Below are 24,225 nucleotides of genomic sequence, written 5' to 3' on the forward strand. Positions count from 1 at the left end.
CATGATATATGCTGTACTTCAACATTCATATTTCCAGACGACGGTATATTTTATTAAAGGATCGTAATAAACTACCGTTTGTGAGTACTCCTAATCAGAATTGACCGTCGGAGGCATTACCCCGGATGATGACCAGGGTGCTACGTAAACCAGAATCGATATTAACCATTCGATATGCTACCGATTGAAAATATCGAATTTTCTCCCATTTAAGAGGTAGGTATATCGTTTGAGGTGCTGAGAATTTATTGAGTGAAGGGGAAAAAAATACTAGACCTTTCATAACTACGTGCGCCCGGCACCAATAATCACTGCACGCCGCAAAGCAGTCTACTGAAAAGAATATCATTGATATCGAAAAATACAGTCTTAACAGGAGGCCATGTACCTTGCTATGCCTTTTTCAATGGAATATTTTTTTGACATTAGGAATACCGAATGCTTCATTTACATACTACCCAGCAAGTCGCCTAAAAGGCGTTTGGCAGGGGGTGTTAGGACACCATCCATTTGCACGTAAAGGAAAATACTCGAACGAAATTACGACTGACATTTGTTAAAGTCTTTTGTGGTTAGGGGAAAAAAGGAATTCGCATATCTATCTCTCTTAATTTATCGCTTCTGTCGGACCTGGAAATATAGTGGGGCTCTAATATTATGTTCTCGGTGTCGCTCTTAAATATATCCATTCTCAATTGTTCAAACAATATAAGCCTAGGGTGTAGCCTCCGAGTCTCCCAGCCTAATTCGCTTAACACCTGGGTAACGCTGTCTGTACGCCCGTGGCTGTTTTTGATGAGCCGCTCAGCCTTCCTTTGTATTTTGTTTAGTTCGCGGATTAAGTCTTTCTGCACCGGATGCCATACGCTCGCTGCATATTCAAAGTGCTCGAATGGGTAGTTGTTTCATTGAATGATCCTTAGTTTGGCTGTAAATAATTATTTTTCATGCGACACGTTTAACGTGTTACATTATCTATAAATAGCGGACCCTAATCACGTTGAAGTGTCGGTGTAGAGGTTGGTGTCGTTAACTTCCAACATGGAGACCACAATTAGCGGCTCCATTGCGTCGATATATTTTGTCGTTCAACATTATAATGTTTGTCCCCGGCTTCAATTTCATTTCAATTGCATCAAGTCTAGGCAGGCAAGCAAGTCTAGCACTTGTTAAACACTTTAAATCAACTCCTCCCTGTGTAAAAGTGCCTCTTTTACCAGCGCAACTCACCTCCCGCTGTCATTCCTGACCGTTAGCCACTAAAGTTTTAATTAGAAGTAGGTTTGGGGTTATGGGCCATCGACAACAAAGGTCATTAGCAACACGCGCAATCTAATTGCACCATAACAAGATATAATGTTCCCAATTTAGTACAGCACAGTTAAGAACATGAAAATAAAAGTATTACCAATCCAAGTTACATTTATAAGGTGTATTTTTTATGAGAAACATTTTAATTTGCGGTACAATGTAATGTTGATGGAGTTCGAATATATCACTCACTTGATGACTCAACCCGAAGATTGGTTTGAATATGTGTACACTGAAAAATATTTAAAATGATTGCGTTAATTAAGTCACGCCACTAAAAGACAAAAATCATAGGTCAAGCAGGAATGATACGCCCTCTTACGGCCAGGGAAAAGAATGTACGAATTCATGTCGCTGCTTCCATTTAAACAATTCTTCCACAAAATTAGTGGCATTTCACGGGTTAAAAATTTGATTTTGAGCCCTGGAAATGAATTAAATAAATTTGCCAATCAAATACAATACATTTTAACCGCGTCCTTCCCTTTCAAAGATATTAAAGAAGATGAAAAATATTACAGATAGAGATAAATATGGGGAGAAATAATCAAGAGACACGCAAACACAAAACGATTTCACAGAGGTCAAATTCAGTTTTGAAACGTTTGCAGAGAACTGAAGGGTGACGTTTCCGTACGCTAAACGTCCAAGCTGGAAATCATCGTTTGCCTCAAAAGTTTCAAAGGACCGACTATAATCTAAAAAAAAAATGTAAAGGTCACCGCCTTGTGCCATTAATTTCGCATCAGATATCGGCGAAAAATGGAACGGGAGGTTGTGATCGCGAATCGTACGCCCCGCGACATGGATAACTATGTTTTGACATTATCCGGGATTTAAGGAAACACACATTAGAACACAAAAGGCAGGCCTCGGAAAAAATTACGCGAATAAAATTGAATGAAGGGTATCGCCCACGAGAGAAACCCCGAAATTTTGACGATTCGTCGACGTAATCGCGATCGACGATATCGAGATCGAGCATTGCGATTTCATACTTTACGACCCTCATTCATTTCGTTTCGACAATTGAGACCGAGAGTTTGATACCATCACCACGAGGGGTCTCGTCGAAATTCCTCGCATGACCCAGCCCTGTGAAGAGCGACACGAACCGGACTAATACCATTCCAAAAAATAAAAATAAAACAGTCCCAAAGCTTTGAATTGAGGCTGGCAGCAATTATGCGATGGGGGGAAAACGACTCTTAAACGTGTCGGTCGGAACAATTACAGCAAGAGCGATTTCGGCGGATATTGCATAATTACAAGATTGTCCGCGCGCGGCGCGGTCGGTCATTGAAACGGTCACGCACTTTTATACAAAAGCTTCCTCGCGGAATGGGTAACAGGGGTCTGTAGGGTAGCCCAGGGTATATATAATAATAGCAGCAACATTACGGGGGAAATTGAGGAAGGTGGCGTGGCAGAGAATAAAAAAAGGACAGGGAAATTTAATATAATGGACACAGAACAAGGGGAGAAAACGATTACAACGTTTTTATGGGTTTCATATTCTCTCCAGAAAAAAAGTCCGTGCACCAGCTTGCGCTCATGCAGCGTTTGACCGCCATGGCCCTTCAAAATTCATAAAAATTACTAAAAAGTTTGCTGAAAATTAAGCCGAAACACGAGTTTTCCCCACAACCGGGAGCAGGCTAAAATAAGTCGCAAATCTCCGATAAACTCCAGTAACAAATGCTCATTTATTCAAAAAATCAATATATACTACAATGTTAAAATTAATTTTTTGGTCAAGTGTATTTTTTTTCAAGCAATGGCAAATTCAAAACTTTTATTCGGGTTTTCTTTCATGATATCTCTTGATTAGTTGTAAAATAGATAGGTTATCCAAAAAAATAATAAAAATCAGTTGTTAAGTTAGTTAGGCCTTTTAAAGGGTTAACCGGCGATAGGGGTAGCAAGAAAGACATAGTAGAATAGCACAGGCGTAAAGGTCATACAACAAAAAGATTCTACTAGCGGCTGACAATATAAGCATATAAGTAAAAAAATTCATCATATATAACCTCTGGAGCATGTTTATCCACGGTGGCGAGGCTTGGACGTTCATAGGGAGGTCAAGAGTGGATGCATCAAAAATGTGGTCCTACCGAAGAATAATGAAGATAAAATGATCGACCGAGTTAGTAATGAGGAAGTGCTGGGAAGAGAGGGAGAAAAGAGATGTCTTCTAAAAACGCTAAGGAGAAGTCGGGACAGCTTAGTTGACCCGATGAAAACAATCGTAGGAGAGGTGGAAGGAGAGAAGGGCAAGGGACGGCCCCGAATGAGTTACATGTGCCAGATTATAAAGGATGTAAACGAGAAGAAATACGTCGCTATTAAAAGGTTAGCGAATCGGAGTGAGGAATGAAGAGCTGGGTCAAACCATTGTTGACTAATGATGAATATGATATAGAGCAACAGTGAGGCTGCAGAGCAGTGCCGTAACTATGGGGGGGATGATTGGATAGGTCCTCTCCACCCCCAGAGCCCAAGAAAAATAAAAAAATATTTAAAATATTGTCTACTATTGATCTATATTAACAGCATCTGCTAAAAGTTAAATTTTAAGTGCCAAAATGATGCAAAATACATTTCAAGGCATGTCACCTTTCAAAACTTTTCCCAGACCCCCGTTGCCTGGGGGGGAGGGGAGTCAGTCACCTAGTCACGCCACTGCTGCAGAGTCTAAAATGCATTAACAGTAAAAGGGGCTAAAATGCCTTACGAGGGTACTGGAAGCGAATACACTAAGGCATTACACGTCCGCAGTTTCATTCCCCAATTCAGCCGCCATTCTATGATCACACATGGCTCGTTCACCTAATATTCAAATGCTCACTCAGAGAACTATAAAATATTACGAGACGAGTTCTTCTCGGTCTTTTACTCAGACCCACATTTTTGGGTAATCGGTGATGGTAATATCCTTTCGTGGTTGCGAATATTTTAGACGTCGAATGCTAGGAGGAACTATTAAGAGGCGATGAAACAGAAAAACGGGTCCAATAAATTTATTTCCTTCATCGTAATTTCATCCGAATTATATGAAAGAATCTAAGTCGCGTGATTTCCGATTTGATTCAGCACATTCCTCGGGTTCCTTCGCAAGATGGTTCAATTTGCAATTTCTCGGCTTCGCTTCGATCGTTTATAGTTAAGTGGTACTGACAAATTTCAATTCACAGTGAAGACATCCAGCCAACGAATACTGCAATCGGACTCTCCTAACTTCAAACCCGTGAGATTTTAATATTGCCGTTATTTTCTGAAAACACTTCGTACAATGGACGTAATGGCATTTTTTTTAAAATTCAGGTTCGTACATAATCCTGCACTCTTTGCTTATAATCCGTCGTCCTCATCAGCTGTCATGTCTACGGACTGATAATGGGTGTGCTTACGCCCTGACTTGCATAGCAGGTCATGACCACCTTCAGGAAAGGCTGGGATCGCGGATGTCACCATACCTCCTTAAGATATTAGTGAGACAGCTACACGAATACTTTGAAATGAAACCCAGCCAAACATCACTAAACTCTATTCGCCATTGAGTCGGAACGATTCGTTCGATTCGAAAGACATCAGGATCAGCTGGATTTCTGTTTGGATCGCGGCATAGCACTCACTCTGCTAAAATTGAAGTCGATTGCGACTTTGGCTAATTGCATAAAATATCTCTCCTATAAAAAATCAGTAATAATAAATACCCTACACCAATTTAGTTCATATTCACATTGGCTCAGCTCAAGTATTTACGAAAATTATATACTCGAATGTGATGATAAAACTAGTGCTTTCAGTTATATTGGACGGAGATATGACGAAGATATTTTCGAAACATTTTTAAGTTTCTGTTTTGAGACAGCCAATTTTCTAGTTAGAGACCAATAATTTAAAAATACACGAGATACCCGTAAGTTAACAATAGAAGCTTCTGAACATCAAGCATAATTTAAAATTACTGGTCTTTATTTCATGATATCCTTTTCCACAACTCGAGTTTTATTCGCAAGAAGCGACTCCAGGCATTGTCAAACTAATTGGGAATTAAAAATCGTTTAATTAGACCAACAATTACATTGCCCACGCCACAAAAAAATTATTTTAAATACTCGAGCACAATGATAGCCCAGCCACAGACGATTTAACGAAAAAATAGCGTCATGAAAGGAATTAAGAAAGCGTTTTCCACGGAAAAAATACGGAATAATCCTCGGATAAATGCAGTCTTTAGAGCATAAAGACGTCTGATCAAACGGCACGCTCGAAGCGAGGGCTTGGAATTATCCTCATCAAAAGGTTTAATCCACTGTTCATGGGAGGTCTACGGGACAGCCACTTGCTTTTAATTCCCTCCTCCCCACACCAAAACGGGTCACCTAAAACCTTCACCCTTACACTCCATTTGGCCTACTTAAAAGGCCCCCATTAAGTTCCCAGCCGCCCTTTACGCCGTGCAGTATGGAAGAAAGTGCCAGGACCGCGTTAGCGCTCCACCTGCAAGTCACTATTCATTTTATTTTTAAATCATACATTTTTTTAAGTTATTACTGAACACGTATTTTGTAAAAAAAATACATTGAGACGGTGAAACATCCAATAATAGTTTTCCTTGAGTTTTTGAACATTTACCTTCACTTAAATTTCGATCGTTCTTTTTTCCCCCTAACCTACTGTAAATATGCTTCGCCAATTTTAACACAGACCTATAAAATCGGGTCGCACTCAAAGGGCATATGCTTGAAATAAATATAGAAGCAGTTTGCAAAAAAAGTGAATTATCGGCCGTTCCTCCAGTAACTATCTCAATCAACAAATTATCATATTTATTGCTCTTTACTCCCCTAGATAGTGTAACTGTTATTAGAAACAATAAAAAAAATGTGTAAGATTTTCTATTAAAAGCGAAAAAAAACTATTCCTGAGAAAATTTTGTCATGTTTGTATGGCTTAACAATGACGAATGTGCATGTAAATTCATTCCGATCTCCTACATTGCCAACCATTTTCCGATATTGCTGCTTAGTCATTCCACAATTCTGCCCACTTATTTTCGATTTCAGCCAACCGTGCGACTTCACTATATAATTTACAAATGAAATTGTACTTATATATATTATTGAGTGATGAGAAATAGTTTAGGCCATCTCTTACACCTGGCATATTACTTATGAGTACCATAAAATATCTCCAAAATGTGTTAACGTCTTGTATTTTTACAAGTATTTGTTCTTTAATGAGAAATAGATGAAGTAAATTTTTTTACATCCGCCATGTTACCAAGTGTACGACAAAATATCTCCAAATAGCGTTAACTTAATAGCTGTACCCAAACAATAATACTTATTAATTAGGTGATGATCATTGTTACTTTTAGTGGCATCCCGGCCAACCATTCACTTACTATCTTATACCATCATCTTAGAAGTACTTGCTCTTAAAAAGAATATTGATGGAGGCTATTTGGCGCTTAACACACCTTGAGTTATAGTTTCGCTTTCACTGCCAAGCTATGGTTACGAACATTTTCCGAAGATTCAAGCGTGATGTAGTTGTATTTTTCCACATTGAAATTTAGAAAATTTCCACATCATATAATAACATTAAAACCAAGGTCGTAATAACTTTTATACTCGAGGGAAATTGCAAGTATTTATTTCAATATGGAAAAATTCCACACCATCATGCTTGAATATTCAGATTTTATTCGCAACCATGGCAGTAGAAGCAAAACTATACCTCAGAGTGAGCAAAAAGTGCCGAATAGCCTCCATCGACATTCGTTTTAACAGCAAGAATCTTGAAAAGGATGTAGTAATATTGAAATCTAGTTTGTAATAAATTTTATAATCGAGGAAAAGTGTTTATTTCAAATCTGTTTCATCATTAAAAGAGCTACGTCAATATGTCTTCTCAATATCACCGATCACCGCGCTGAATGTAATACCTGCACCGAGCTATATTCCTATCTAATCGGCTTTCAGAATTTTCTCCTCGGAAAATTCTACCTTCATTTCCCTCTCTTTCGACTTTCTTTGATGTTTTCTGAATGCCCAAAGGAGAAGAGACGGATCTCTTGTTTAGAAGGAACCCTTTTTAATCAAGGGAAAGAAGGTAGGATATCTAATGAGAGGAAATGAGTAGACCAGGGCGTACGAAATATGAAATGAAAGAATACCACGGAAATCAGCCCTAAATTGGATTTCCAAGACGGGGTTAGTACCAAACAAGCAATGGACGCTCACCCATGCAGTCTCAAAGTATACACGGTGGAGGAAAATTGTGTTGCGAAATTATGACTAATTCATACTGCCTGATGATACCTGATTTTACCATAAGGAAAAACTTCTACCGCCACCGAATTTTGAACACGGACATTACATGAAAGCGCCAATACCCTAAGTCCAATTCCCATAAAACTAGACACTAATTCTATATAGCTGGTATAAAGATATATATTCTATATAGCTACTATATTCTCATCTAAACACGTACTATCCACAAGCTTACTACAACCTTTAAATCTCTATAATATTTTTTAAAGGGAAACTCGTAACAGTTTAGCAGAAAAACTTTAAAGAGCCGAAAATGGAAACTAACGAAATGTAAAGTAAATAACGACAATGAAAAAATACTCTTTCGATTGCTAAATTTTTATAAGTAGTGTGGTGACTGTGCATCGAAACGCAGGACATAATGGAATCTCTCACCCGGTTTAAAACCCGCGGGCACTTTTCCTGATTCACCGAACAACGAGAACTTTCCATTATAACAACATATACCCCTATAGCCAAGACGATTCACGGGCATTCTTAAAATTCCTGGCCACCAACGCGAGAACCCGCGGGAATATTCATTTCCACGATAAAAAAAAAAAGATAAGAAAAACGGAAAATGAGCGAACAATCGCGATGGGGCACGATCACCACGACGCTTAGGGAGGCCCACACTACCTGGGAGAGAAGTGTCTGTATAAGCCAAAGATATTTCCCATTTTGTCACTTAACCTTGGCAATGGACCATTATTTTTTTGCAATCGCAAAAATATACTTTCAATGTTGGTTTTCATCGAAAAAAAGTTACGGATTGTAAGCACTAAGTGCCAATAGAATAAATAATAATGAGAAGTCATGTTTTGCATAAACATAAGAAATAATTTTTTTTATAATCACGCCAAGAAAGAGAAGTGTTTGAATTCGGTTCTGCCAAATCTCATTGGTTTGTCGGCTAGTTCCTTCAACAATGCCGTAAGAGAATATTATGTGGCTCCAGAAATTATCGACTTTACACAATTATATTAACGGTATACAAAAACACATAAATATGCATGCAAAAATATATAAGATAGGTATATATTGCAAAAAAATTAAATTAGAGAAAATTAAATAGATAACATACATTTTCTTAACAAAAAAATATAATTTCCTCTAACAATCAGTAAGGAAGGCAACATTATGTTTAGATATTCTTTTAATACACATGTTATATCAATCAATTCATTGACGTATGCATAGGCTTTCAGATTCAACATACTACTAGGTAAATATGAAGTTGCGAAGATATGGCGAGGAATTGTTCATCTCAACGTTAAGACGAGGAAAACTCGCTTAAAACTAGCGTTTTCCCCTTAGTTTTCCATCATCTATTCGAGCAAATTCGATACAGTTCTATCAATAAGAACCTGTCTAAAAAATGCGGACATTCTGATGCAATGATAAGAAAGTATAATGTGTAAAGTCTATTGTCCACGGTCGTCAGGTAAGAAATTACATGCAATCCGAAGTTTATACTTTTAAAACTACATGAAAATTGCCCCGTTCGTCGCACAAACCAACTTGAGGAACACTTGACGCTTAAAAACGAAAATTAAAAAAAAAAAAACAATTCGGTTCCTTCAACATACTACTAGGTAAATATGAAGTTGCGAAGACATCGCGAGAAATTGTTAATCTCAACGTTAAGACGAGGAAAATTGGCTTACAACTAGCGTTTTTCCCTTAGTTTGCCATCATCTATTCGAGCAAATTCGATACAGTTCTATCAATAAGAACCTGTCTAAAAAATGCGGACATTCTGATGCAATAATAAGAAAGTATAATGTGTGAAATATCTGGTAATTTTTCCGGGTATTCTTCCGCGTTAATCCATTTTGCAGGACAATATTTGCAAAATGGATAAACGCGGAAGAATACCCGGAAAAATTACCAGATATCATCATAATCTCCGCGGAAGCCTACTTGGAAATAATGCGTAGTCTATTTTCCACGGTCGTCAGGTAAGAAATTACATGCAATCCGAGGTTTATACTTTTAAAACTGCATGAAAATTGCTCCGTTCGTCGCACAAACCAACTTGAGGAACCATTGACGCTTAAAAACCAAAATTAAAAAAAAAAACAATTCGGTTCCTTGGTTAGCGGCTTGGCCGGAGGAAACGAGTTCTTCCGAACGACAAAGCGTGACCAGACCTCGCAGAAGAAAGAGGCAACTCGTGGGAGTAAGGTCGGGGTTCCGTTGACCCCACACTCCGTGTGCCCCACGAAATGGCCACTATACGCCGGGCGCTCACGGCGAGAGAACCGGCAAACGGACCCCGAGAAGCTACCCACTTGAGTCAATCATTAAACCTATAGAGGGATACCAAGGAGACTGGATCGACTAATGCTGTTATCGCGAGTCTTTGAGTTACCAATTCACAATATTTTTTTATTCCAGCATCGATAAAAAGTTCAAATAAATTGTTACATAGATAGGCAATTTAAAAGTTGATATACATACATACTAGGCGTATAACTATATAACTATCTAGTTAGGCGTATAACTATCGTGTAACTAGGCGTAAACTATACGTATAGCTATCACAGTATCGGAGACAACTTATCATTGATACATAAAATTATATATTTCTATATTGTTTGAAACACGAATACTAGGAATCGCAAAATTGCGATGATTCTTAAGACAGTTTTACACGGGGCACGTAATTGCACAATCTGATGTGTATAAAAGCCGTTTTACACGGAGCACAGAATTGCGCTGGTTAGAACTGCATTAATTTCTAAAGGCCGTTTTAAACGGTACACGGAATTGCGCAGGTTAGAGCTGCATTAATTTCTAAAATGGCGTGGAATTGCGCGAATTCATGAACGAAATTAGAACATGGGCTATTTTGCCGTCTTGCGTCCACGCATTCTCGCATGTGTTCTAGCAATTCACAGCTTGAAACGACGCAATTTAGACTGCGCCTTCGTACACACGTCAGATTGTGCAGGTACGTGCCCCGTGAAAAACGGCCTTAAGTAGGCGCAGTCAAAATTGCGTCGTTTCAAGCGGTGAATTGCTAGAACTAATGCGAGAATGCGTGGACGTGAGACGACAAAATAGCCCGTTCTAATTTCGTTCATGCATTCGCGCAATTCCACGCCGTAATGAGAAATGAATGTAGTTCTAACCTTCGTATTTACGTGCCCCTTGTAAAACGTCCTTCACAATGAATCTTAAAACTACATTCAAGAAAAAATATCTTAATTATAAAATTTGCCCGTTTATAACCAAGTAATACCGTAGGTGATTGGTAAAATGCTCCAAAAGATGAATGATACTTAGATTATGTTTACACCTAGCGTGCGAGTTGTATTGTTTCTCTTTTCGGAGGATGACAAAAACAACACATTAATGAAGTTTCAAATAAATTAGTGCACTTGAATATGATTAACTTGCTATTAAAAACTGTTGAACTCCCTTGACACTACCACTGGAACACGTGATGGCTTGAAATTGCGCAGATATATGCCTTTAAATACTTAAAATCGAGCATATTGGACTAATTTCTTTTCCATGAAACCCATTTGATAAGTAGCTATAAATGTGACTTAATCCAAATGCCAACTGAGTTTCCATAGATACGGCATGAAAATCATGTCTCATTTTAACATCTCTTTCTGCGTGGTTTTAAGGCACAGATTCAACATGTGTTCAAGATATTTTCAAGGGAATTTTAATGCAAATTCTTCCCCTAGTCAACTAAAACGAATAACACTAAACAGGATTAATAAAACAAAAGCATCAAACACCAAGACGGGTCGCTTTCACAACCAATGGGTGAAATCGGTAAGGCATCTATATATGCAATATATAAATATGTGGTAAGTATTTACATGGGGTAGCGCAAGTTTGATTTTTGCTATATTTAAAATTGAGTTATAATTTACAATGAACTCCATGGAAACAAACACAAAATTACCGCATGCAAAATAGGGTATAAATTTCATTTTAAAATCTCCGAGTGTCTCCGAGAAGCTTTTTTGCAGGCAAGCTTCCTAATCTTACAAATAAATAACACTAGCTAATGAGAGCTTACACAAAGTAACAATCAATACCTTCCTTTGAGCTCCAGAGTTCTTCATTCCACCCACGCAGAAAGCATGTATTAAAATGGAATATAAGGGCCCGATTTATATTCAAATCGTTAAAAAAATACAAATTTTCATCAGTATGATACTTAGTAGTTCATCGCTAAAGAACGAATAAGCAAGCAAAAGTATAAATGTAATTTTGGTCAAGATTATCAGCCAGCCCTAGAAGACCGAAGCGGTTTCAAAGCGATGAAGACATTTAGAATGCTCTCCAGACAAAAACAAAAAAGCCTCCAGGATAATTTGCGTAAAAGCTTTTCCGGTAGAGGTCCAATATGTGATTAAGAGGAGTGACTAAGAATTCAAGAGAAGCAATAAGGTAGCAAACAGTCATTGGCATCGAGGGGTTCTTTCACCTTCGCCCGAAAATAGCTATTCTGTATCAACAAACTAACGAAATTAATATTGTTGACAACAATAACGCACTCCTTCTGTATGTAAGTTACCCTGAAAACCTAACGGATTACGTGCTATATACTTCAAAATTTCCTAATATTTTAATAAAGGAGGAAGATCATGAAGTACACCAAAGAAACGTGAAAAAAGCATAAGCCTGATGAATAAATAGTCCAAAGAGGAAAGATAAATCAATCCTAGGCTCAACTATTCGTCATTAATAGTAGCAAAGCAGCCTTCATAGAGCAATTTAAGTACTTACGTACCACAAAAAAATCCTCATTGCAACAAAGCTACAACAAAATTACGATGAATAATAATAGAGATCGTCTTCAGGAATTCTAACATACGATAAATCCGAATATAAACAAGATTTTCGGGGCCCATCATCATATCTAATCCAAATTTACACTTGACAGCAGCTGTCGAAGGGGCACACAACATTACTCTGAAAATATGTTTTAAAAACCTAGACCTAGAAAATTAAATGCTTCAAAATTTGGTTATTTTAACTGTTGATAAAATATGTGAAGCAAAATAACTTTGACATCTAAACATCTCCGCCACTTCGTGACATCATTCATGTTCATTCCCTTGAAGACTCGATACATTTGCATTTCTAAGCACCAAATTGTTAACTTTTTTGTACAATTTACTTTTTAGTGAATAGAGTTCTACCTGGCGTCATGGCGGAAATCATTATAGCACGCAGACTACAATACCATAGCAACTGTAATAATAACGTAACTTGCTATGACAACAAACCTCTTAAATTGAAAGTTAATTATTGTACATCGAAGACGATTGAGATCTCCATAACGCATGAAGTGAGCTCAATCTCAGGTCACGGTGGAAATACTAACATATAAACTATTGTGGTGATACAACTTTATCACAACATTAATACTGTAGACAATTAAATTATTGCCTGATTTATGAGTGCCCATTCCACGCTTAGGAAACTCAATTTTGCGTCAGTGTAAATTATTGCATAACATATTAATAATAATGGTAAAACAACAATACCAAAACCGTAATTCTGAGGTCAATAATGGCAAGGTTTAACTCAAGGATGAAAGCTAAAACTCTGTGCTAAGGGAAATAAATTTCGCGTCACAGTAGAAATTAAAACATAAAAATAATTATATACAACAATGGCATAAGAGAAGGGCTAAGGACAATTATTGTAAGGTTTAAGTCGAGATGAGTGCTACACATCGCCAAGTAACCTTATGCCACGGTAGATATGAATACTGACATCAATTTAGAGGAGCACAGACTGCACGAAAAGATTCAAAATGCACGAAGAGGTATTGCCATCAGTTGCTGCCAAACGCAGCTTCACGCAGTCCAGACGGCCAGGCAAGCATGTTTTCGCCACGGTATCCACCTTGTGTTGGGCCAGGTGTCGACCACCTCCCTCTTGCCCTGCGCCCGCCCGCTGGTCACAAAAGAAGTGGATGCCAGTCAGAATGAGAGGCTAGCTAGCGAGTTGAGAGTCCTAAGCCGAGGGAGACCGACTGACGATGGCACCACACACACAGTCATACCGACAAGGAAGAAGAAAACGGGACGAAAAGAAGACAAGGGGGGGCCCACGCCCGGGGAATGGAGGCAATCGATTCATGGGGGGAGGTCGACGAATCTCTCTCCGAGGCAAGGGGAAGAGAAACACTCTTTTCTGCCACCCCTGCCCGAACGAGAGGGACAGAGAGCAAGGGAAGAGACAGCGCTTTGCACCGTCCAAGTCACTCACCTGCGTTCAGAGATGCAGGAAAATGAAACAGGGATGCCCGCCGAACCTCACTTCACGGTACGCCGTACGGAGTCAAAAACCTTCCCACAACAATCGTTCTCTCCTAACCAATCGGAGACGAAGAAGGCAATCACAACAATCACACGGCACGCGACAATGATCACGGGACGAAGTTCACACTCGAGATATGTTTGGGGAGTAATTGTTTACCCGCAAGTCTCGTTGTTATGAACAAAAAAAAAGGTGGCGGCGTTGAGATGCCCTATCGCGGGGCTTCGCAACGTTCACCGAACGGGCGACCTCGCGTCTACTGGCTGGGGTTGATGGGTGCGACCGCAGCGCCATTCCCCCTCACGGCGGCCATCAGGGGTAAGCTCGCGTCGGCTCGGGAGGGGAGGGCGGAGAATGCTGAAGGGGAGGTAGGAGGGAAGTAAGGGAAGGGATTGAGGGGAGGGGATAGAATATTAGGTGGCGGCGAGGTGAATTTCCAATTCGTCATTTTTTTCACTGCTTTGTTGAGGCGAGGCGCTTCCCAGAGGATTCCGGCAATGCACAGAGGAACTTTCGTCACGTGTTCTTTATGAAACATTCACGCGAATATCATTAAATAACCTCCCATGGTTGACGCAATAAAGGAGCCATTAATATACTTTAAAAGCGTGTTTATTTATTCATGGAGCAATGCGTCACACGTGTTTTTGCGGGGAATTTTGATATAAACCAAGATATACGAGAGAAATTCCAAGTGTAAAAGAAAAACGAGGGGGAAAATGGGTAAAAAAATATAAATATCTCATATAGTCACCATGTTTGATAGACATAAATTATAGCCATGATAAGTCAAAAAATAAAAACATTATACACCTCCCTGGAAGATCCAAGAGCGCTTTTTAATTAAACGTTCCTGCATTGAATTTTAAAGTACCCATATAATTTATGATTTATTTTCAACTGAAAAAATAGTCAGACCAATGAATCATGACTCGATGATAATTAACACTAAAAACCGCTTCGTGTAAAACGGCAGAAAGCTCAGCAACATATGAATCGCAACCCAAGCAATCATATAGAAAGAACTAGAGAAGTGATGAATAGTCAGAAATCCTGAATAGAGATAATAAAAATTATCATGTGGTCGGATTACGCTCTCATTCTTTTTGTTTACGCAAACAAATTCAAGTCTCGTTTACCTCCTTACTTTCAGGGCACATTGGACCTCAACTTGCCCCGGCACAACTATGGACCACTCATGTGCAATAAGTTTAACATGACTATTTTTCAGTCAAAAACGCACGGAAATGAAGAAGGATTTGGTGCTTTCCCGGCGAAAGCTGTTCATAAAGTCTTCACGGGAAATCAGCCGGGTAAGGATGGACATTGCTGCCAACGTTTCGATGGCCTTCTCTGCCATCGTCTATGTAAGCAAGCCGTGAAGAAATTGACTTTTCAAAAATTACTTTGTATATTTCCTACCTTATATTTATCCTCTTTTTATTTAAGCTCCTTCTTCTTTTCCACTTTGCCTATTTCACTACCACTTCATTTGTTTGTTAACTTTAGCTCAGTCATTTATTTCAATAAACTTATATGCAAACAACTCGGTCGCTATGATTTTCTATCATTCTCCTCCGCTGGTTAATGATCGCAGCGCCGCCATCGGATTTTGCTGGTCATTTTTTAAATAACCCAAACGTTTAATTTTAAAGTCCGAATAACAATCGAGATACAATCCCAATCATTTTAAAGGTGTTAGAATATTACATTTTCATCTGGTTCTCAGTTATTCTGAAAATTTCAGCTTGAAAGCTAATCGCAAAGTGGGTTAAAATTGATGACTTCTTCTCAGGTTCTCAGCCAGGTTAATTCTGTCGTATAAGCCAACGCGACACGCGACGTTTCGAGAGACGACTTATCTCCCATCTTTAAGACCGTGTTACACTTTGAAAGTATAATTACTAGTGTGAAATCATTGGTGTGGAATTGGACTTTCAAAGTGTAATTCGGCCTTGAAGATGGGAGACAAGTCGTCTCTCGAAACGTCGGCTTATATGAAAGAATTAACCTGGCTGAGAACCCGAGAAGAATTCATCAATACTATTCACCAGGAGAAATTTAAATAGTTTATTGGATTAAAATTGAGTTGCGAGAATTTACCCGAACAAGGCGGCAAACAACGAAGCGAGTTTAAGAAAACGTTGTAAATGAAAAATAAGATGGTAGTTTATTTGCGGGATCCAATTGGAATTTGGAAATATTTTCATCGTAAAACTAGTGATAATAGGGTTTTTCATCGCATGCTACATGATTACCTAGCAGATGCCTTTGAAGCCTAGAACGAAATCACGTAAGAAGATAAGTGATGTAAGAATTATTGTTCTCATTCTAATCAGCTAATACCAAGTTTTTTTTATCAATTTCTCTTACCAATAAAATCGTTATTATCTTTATTCACAAGAAAACTACTCAAAAAGCTAACATATATAAAAGTTAGTACATACATATAATCCACTGAAGTGTCGTACACTTTTCAAATAAGCACATGCTTCGTATCGCAAAGTAAATGCCAGTCACAATACAGGAACCGGGAGAACTGCAACCATCTTTCAAAAGTATGTTGTGGTAATTCCCAGAATACAATATGAAGATTGATGGAAAGATAAGGATGATCCTGAAGAGAAAGATGGAGGCTGTGGGCTTCGAGGAGGGACACCGCAACCAGTATCATCATTCATCATACCATGGAGCCAAATGACATTAGCGGGGATTAAAAAAAAACCACGAGAAAACTAGAAAGAATAGTTTATAGAGAAGTAGGAACTACGTCAATGGAAGACATTAAATCACACATTACTTCTTGAAAAAAGAGAGATATAACTAGAAGGAACACAAGGGTCTTGCGGCTTCATCGAGATTAATCCACCGCTTAGAAGTCCCTGAAATAAGTCGCCCTCGCTCACGTTGTCACGTTCACATGAAAAATAACTACTGAATTTGTAGTGAAAAGAAACCACATAATCTTCCAACATAATTTGACTGTTTTATTATCTAAGATGAAAGTTAACTAAGGGGAGCTGAGGGATAATTTTTGCAACGAAGTTACGAGGTAAATATTGTATGAAAATCCGAAAGATCCGACATTAAAACCAGTGCATTAATTTACATCTCGGTCAGCACGGCTAAATACACTTTTTTGTTTACCTGAATAATTTCCCATTTCCATAAGTTTTCCATCATCCAGCAAAACTTTTCATCTGGTTTCGCCTCTCTGAATTCATTCAATTTCCTAACAATAATCTGAAAAGGAATTAATAGACTGTTTAAGTAGAATATACGGTATTGAGAAACTTGCGTAAATATCTTAGCTTGAACGAATAAAAATCTAAATGACGAAGGATTTTATTTTTTTCAATATTCGGAAGTATAAATTCCATGCCAGTAAAATAAATGAAGCTCGAAAATACCCGGCATTTGAAAAAAATGTAATTTTTAATAAATTCAAAGGGAATAAATTTCATGAAAAGTTTTTCGTGGTCGAATCAAGAAAGAAATAATCAGTTGAATAGACCAGGCGAAGAGGGCTTTCTACAGAAGGAAGGATCTTCTTACAGCAGAAAATACAAGCATAAAAGTAAGGAACCAATTCATTAGATTCTACACATGGAGTACGTTTTAGTATGGAAGCGAGGCTTGGGCTTTAACATCAGCAGAGAAGTCAAGTATTCGAAAAGTGGTGCTACCGAAGAATGATGAAGATAAAATGGATCGACCACGTAACTAATGAGGAAGTGCTAAGAATAGTGGGAGAATAGAGAAGTGATCTAAAAACCTTACGGAGAAGGCGGGAAAACTTAGTTGGCCACATTAAGAGGCGTGATGGCCTGATGATAACAATCGCAGAAGAGCAGGTGGAAGGGATGAAGGACAAGATACTGCCCCGATTTAGATACATGGGGCAGGTTAATAAGGGATATAAAAGAGAAGAAATACGTAGCGATGAAAAGGCTTGAGGATAGGAGAGATGAATGGAGAGCTGCGTCAAACCAATCTTAGGATTGCTGACATGATTATGACGATGGAAAAAAACTTATCGAAACGGTAAACTGTCCAGCTAATAAAAAAATGTTATTAGCCGAGCTTCAAGGTATTTCAAACATGACTTCAGGAGGAATGAGTAGCTCCTACTCACCAACACGATGTTTCTCTGAAAATCTACGAAACATGTCCATGGTTTTCGATTAAAATACAAACGTATCACTTGTCTGAATAGCGCACGTAGAAAACCGACACGACATCCTTAAACATTTCAAGAATTAACTACCGTAGTAAGAGCAGCCGGAAAACTAAGGAAGTACGTAAGCAGGTATGTTAGGAGGCTTTTACCTCAAGATTAAAATGATAAATTTTAGCATAAGGAAATCACCTAGTCTAAGCTCCAAACTCTTTTATATCGAACGACCTAGGTTTCAGCACATAATGCCATTTTCCATGTAAATGATTCCGCTCAAGATAAGTGTCCCCGCCGAAGGCGTTTTTCCAAACGCTGTACCAGTGAGTCAAAACCTCACCCCAACCAGGCAGTTTACAAAATATTGAAGGAAATTAGCGCATTTGTTTGCATTGTCGGTTTTAACATGTTGTTACTGTGAAAAGGAAACTTGTTTTTTGGCGACTGGTGAACAGAAAGCTTTTTGGGTTTCACAGTTTGCAATGACGGAATCTGTGGTTAATGTGGAACGTGCGTTATGCATTCATTACCACCACCACTTTACCTTTCCGAATTAAGAAACAGGAATGAAGCAGCCTTTGCAATAAATTCTTGAGAGACTCTAATCAACCTTGAGAAGAACTGTGGACGTGTGCCATGTGACGAATGGCGCTCACATTTAACACTGGTAGGCCTTCATTTAAAACTGTTTCATTTGACTTTACATTTGATGTATGATTTATAATACGGTAGTTTCCTTCATCAAAGAAAACGAAAGGAATTGATTGCGCTTCGTTACCCACCATTAGTGTACTCATAATATACAAATTATTTCGTTTTAGAAATCCCAGTTTAGACGAAAGGCAATGGTCCATTTTTATCCTTATTTGAAAAGGGCCAGATTGGCGCCCACGTGATGCCACTCCACGTGACGTCACAGGGACCTAGTTTCTATACGAGTAGATAGGAGTTATACATCGTCTGATATTACCAATGCATGCATGAGGCGCAGAGCTCAAGGAAACATGTCTTAATAATCACTTATTAAAACTGGCTAAGGTCGGAAAGTTTTCTTCGTTTGATAAGGTATTAATAATCATTATTTAAGCCAAGCGCTACCAGCTAGCAGGGTACTCAGCTACCCCCTAGCAGCCTGCGTCGTATCAGCGCTCAAGCCTCCCTCAAGGTCACCTCACAGGGCGGCAGCGGGAACGAGAAATACGTCACACGGAGAGATTTCCCGGCATTCATACTTATCCGTCGCGTTTTCGCGCGCTTGAAAATTTTCACTTTTCATTTAATCGCGAAAAATAGATATCGTCATTTAAAAATCTAAATGCGTGAAATGCGTACTCCAGGAGTGATAATCTTTCGATTTAGGCAATAAAAAAATATGAGGAAACCACCCTAATGCAAGTTTAGCGTAATAAAAATTGGAAAGCGTTAAAACTCTGCCATTCATTTTGAAACACTCGGTATTTTTACGGCAATTCAACGACGAGCCGTTGAGCGGGTGTACTCTAAATTAAATCCCAGCCTGAATCCTAATCTGACCCATGCGATAGCTGTTATCCATCCCCTTCCTTCTTCTAGTTATATCTTTCCGCGATATCGAACGGCCACACGCACCGCCAGCTATAGCCTCCACAGGAAGAGAAGTGCTCAGCCAAGACGATATCCGGTTAGCAATGGCGTACTTCCTGGTATTGAATCCTGTGATTCAACAAGACATTTTTTCCTTAATGGACATCGATTTTCGAACTCCTTGGAAATCGTCGTTCAAAAGTGGAGCGCGAAATGCAAATGATAATAAACAGCGAAATAAATTTAAATCGAATTAAAAAAAAACGCCTAGATGCCTCACAGAAATCGCAATTGAAATTCAGGAAAATTGATCAAAAACTCAATTATCACGAATACCAACAGCAATAGGGTGCTCTCCTATTATTTTTTCATTGCCTATATCGAAAGATTATTACTCCTGCAGTATTTATTTCACGCTTTTAGATTTTTAAATGACGAAATCTATTTTTCACGATTAAATGAAAAGTGAAAATTTACAAGAGCGCAAAAACGCGACGGCTAAGTATGAATGCTGGGAAAAGCCCGTCTGACGTCATTCTGATGGCGGCTAACGCCACATGAGGCCACCTTGGTGCGAGGCTAAGAGCGCCGATGCGATGCAGGTTGCTAGCAGGTAGCAGAGTACCCCGCTAGCAGGTAGCGCTTGGCTTAAATAAAGATTATAACGAAGGAAACTTTCCGACCACAGGCAATTTTAATAGGTGATTATTAAGAGATGTTTTCCTGAACTCTGTGTCACATGAATGCATTGGTAATCTCAGGCAATGTATAACTCCTGCCAACTCGTATAGCATCTAGGTCCCTGTGGCGTCACGTGGAGGGGCATCGCATGGCCGCCGATATGGCCTTTTTCGAATGAGGTTAAAATTGACCATTAACATTCGTCTACACTGGGATTTCTAAAACCAAATAATTTGTATATTATGAATACACTAATGGTGGGTAACGAATCGCAATCAATGCCTTTCGTTTTCTTTGATGAAGGAAACTACCCTATTTTTGATGTAGGTAAGTGTGTTTGATTAAAGTTCATATCCATCTCCATATTCAATCCTTTTTGCATGATATTATTATAAAAATAAGGTAAAGGACTACGTTATATTTATTGAACTTTTTTGGAAACAGTTAAAATGCTTTATACCCACTTACTTATCCATTAAGAAGTCGAAATCGTTGACGTGTCAAGAGTCAGTCCTTCTAGTGACCTCTAAGGGCACATATGGAGCCCGGTTGAGTAAATTTGAAGATCCAAATGAATTGAACAACTTTATGGAGAACCCCTGTGTACACTCAGTATTATGAGTAGGATAATGGTTAGATATAATCTGAAAAAATTACAAATAAAACAAAGATATTACTATGCCGTTTAAGAAAGGAAGTTAATAAAAATATTAAATTTGGAAGCAATAAACTGGAAGAGATGGATGAATTATGTTATTTTGGAATTATATTATTTGACTTATCAGCAGAATAGCCCAGGCGAAGAGAATATTAGGCCAAAAAAATCTACTCAGTGCGGGAAATTTAAGCGTAGAAGAGGGGAAACAATTTATCAGAACTTACATCTGGATGCCTATCTATGGAATTGAGGATATTGACAGCAGTGGAGAAATGGATGGTGGCGCCTATGGAAATGTGGTGCAAAAGAAGAATGTTGAGGATCAAATACATCCACCTGGTAAGTAACGAGGAAATCTTAAGAGTAAGAAAGAATAGAAGCCTCATGAAAGCTTATCAGGTTATTGAAAAGATTACTGTTTGAAATATTATGCGCATAAAATTAAAAAAAAATAAAAATGTACAAAATGATAAAAACTACCACTTGCAACAAAAAAATAAAAAATTAGTAATAATGAAAAAAGAAAATACAATGTGAAACTTAAAAAATACTCATTCTATTACAAAAATTCGTATGCAATTAAGGCAATAAAATGTTTTCTGATCAATGATCTCATTGCATATATTGAAGTTTCTGCTGACACAACAATATACTACCCACAAAACACAAATGCGCTCCAAATTATAGTACGAGTATTATTAACTGGCTGCGCCGCGCCAAATAATATGAGAGCAATTTCGACATCTGCCTTATTAACCGAGGGAAAAATTTATTTTTCGTGGGACGATCTAAGAATCATTGCAGCCAATTACGTGATCAGGTTCTGAAAATGCGGAAAGTCGAAAAGTTTTCTTTTTGTTCTCTCTCAGACGTTCTTCTGACCTACGTTTCAGCGATTCCAGATGTTTGCCTGGGGGAACGATTTGCCACAGCTGCATGTAATTTCATACACTCCTTCGTAAATACCCGAAGGGAGACGACCTTTTTCATTTCGAAGGAGGTCAGAGGCATTCTTGTCGCTTCAAGACTATGTGCTCGGTGAAAACTCTTGCTATTTATTTTGCGAAGTCCCGGATCCGTATAGTAAAATGGTGTAAGGCTTGCGCTCTTTTTTATACGTAGAAGTATGCCTGGCGGCGTCACACTTGCCGTTTTCATTTCGCGTGAAATATTATGAATGATATTTCGGCTGTAGCCATTCATTTGCAGAGTGCTTTTGAGGAGTTGCTTTTCTCTCGTGAGCGAAACTGCGTTAGAGATGGCATGTACCCTCTGGAAAACTGATTAAAATGGTAATATATGCTCTGTTGCAATATTTAACTGTTTACAGAAGGTTAGAGTATAAGTGAATAAATCCACCACTATGTTACGCTCATGTGTACATTACACATCTACAGTAAGTTCTTACTCGTATCCTTCATCTATGATGAATAATTTAAAATGATAAGCAAAAATAAATTAATTTTTGTACCTTTAACGCTAGTAGCAGTAGTATAAAATATTTGGGTGCAACGAAAACTATGGTCATTAGCATTACACGTTAGACCTATTCATCATTACTAATTAATATAGAAGTACATTGGATTATTAAAAAAGATATTCTACTTAGATGATTTTCACGTTACAATTGACTAAAAAGCCCAGTTTGTTTTAAACAAGGAGATCAGGATTATTCAAGCCCACCACTACCTCCAAGCCTTTTGCTAATTTGGCGATATTAATCACATTCAGTGAGGAGAAGCAGCCCGGTAAAGGGCAGTCGTTCACTTCACAAAGGGATGGACATTTTTCAGAAGTGAACCGGCAGGAGTGGGTCATGCTTTCTGTGAAAAACTGTTAAACATGCTCTGCTGTGCTCTGTGGCAGCTTAAAACTGCTTACAGAAGGTTCAGGCACAAGTGAATGAATCCACCACCAATGTTATACGCAAGCGTACATAATATATCTGCAGTACATTCTTACACACATTTGTCATGTAATAAGAATGGAAAAAAATGAGTGTTCCAGGTTCATTCATGATTTTATAAAAGATGAGCATATATCCCCTTATTTCTCTAAGTTAGAATGGCTTTAAGCTAAAACAAGTACGGAAACATGCTTGCCTCCTCTTTATAAAAACTTTTCAAATGTAAATAGCCATAATATATCATGCAATTTTTTCAGTCTAAAGAGAAAAAAATCGGCATGTTGTAACTCGAATGTCACCAGATTTTTTACTTGTCCCACAACATCGAACCACTAAATTCAATAAATCCTTTTCTGTTGTTGGGACATTACACTATTACAAGGATTTGTAATAGTACTCCTGAACTAATGAAAAACTCCATTTCATTAATGTCTTTCAAAAATATACTGTTCAATAAAAAAACTATTACAACAAAAAGTTGATTCTACCAATTAGCCTGTATTATCTGTTACCATTAATATATCATTTACTGCATGCATCAAAATATTCTGGGTACTCGAGCTCTGATACTCATGTATACCTTTGTATGTTCTTAGTGGACCAAAGGTCCAAGAACAATAAACGTATCTTTAAAACACTAGTATGCTATGGTAAAAATAAATTAAGTATACCAACAGATACATAGCATGGATATTCGTGTGCGTTTGATTGTTGTAAACTCCGATGTCAAAGGCCAATGGTGATGTTTTCAGTGGTAAATGAATAAATAAATAACTTTCAATTCAGCCGTTCAATATGAAAAACACCTATGCAGGCATTAATATTATTTAGATATACAAAACCGTTTTAAATATGTTTCGAATGCCTATTTACCATACTTTTGCTCAAAACCATTAATGGGGTTAATATAGGTAAAAATAGATTCAACAAAACGATTTTTCCAAAAACAGCATAAAATGCTACTAATTAATTTATATCATCAACAAATAAGGTGAACAAAAAAGCTTTTTATTACTCGAAGAATAAAGCGTGGGTGCTGATTAAGTTCGGGCGAAAAACCCACAGAGAAAAAATTTTTCGCCTTGCCCAGGAATCACATTCCGATCCCCCGATTTTCGGTCGTGTGCTTAAGCCAGTTAAGATACATCGTGAATGCGTTTCTTCTTTTTAGTAACACGTGTTTTTTATAAAAAATACATTTTTATATTTAATATTACCTATCACATTAATTTGCATTAGCTTAAAAATTGTCTACGAGCACCTGAATCTCGGCGCAGCCTTAAAAAGTACGAGATAACGAATTCCA

At 38.1% G+C, this 24,225-nt stretch overlaps 1 protein-coding gene across 1 annotated transcript in view; it reads right to left on the reverse strand.

Moving 5' to 3' along the window:
- The window catches only part of LOC124167776 (semaphorin-2A-like), a 174,002-nt gene extending 159,797 nt beyond the window's left edge, over positions 1 to 14,205 (reverse strand). Inside the window, exon 1 of the mRNA XM_046545791.1 lies at positions 13,887 to 14,205. The gene's annotated coding sequence lies outside the window, so the exon portion shown is untranslated. The remainder of the gene's footprint in view (positions 1 to 13,886) is intronic.
- Positions 14,206 to 24,225: the final 10,020 nt, after the last annotated feature.

Source organism: Ischnura elegans, chromosome 11 (genome assembly GCF_921293095.1).
Source record: "Ischnura elegans chromosome 11, ioIscEleg1.1, whole genome shotgun sequence".
NCBI lineage: Eukaryota > Metazoa > Arthropoda > Insecta > Odonata > Coenagrionidae > Ischnura > Ischnura elegans.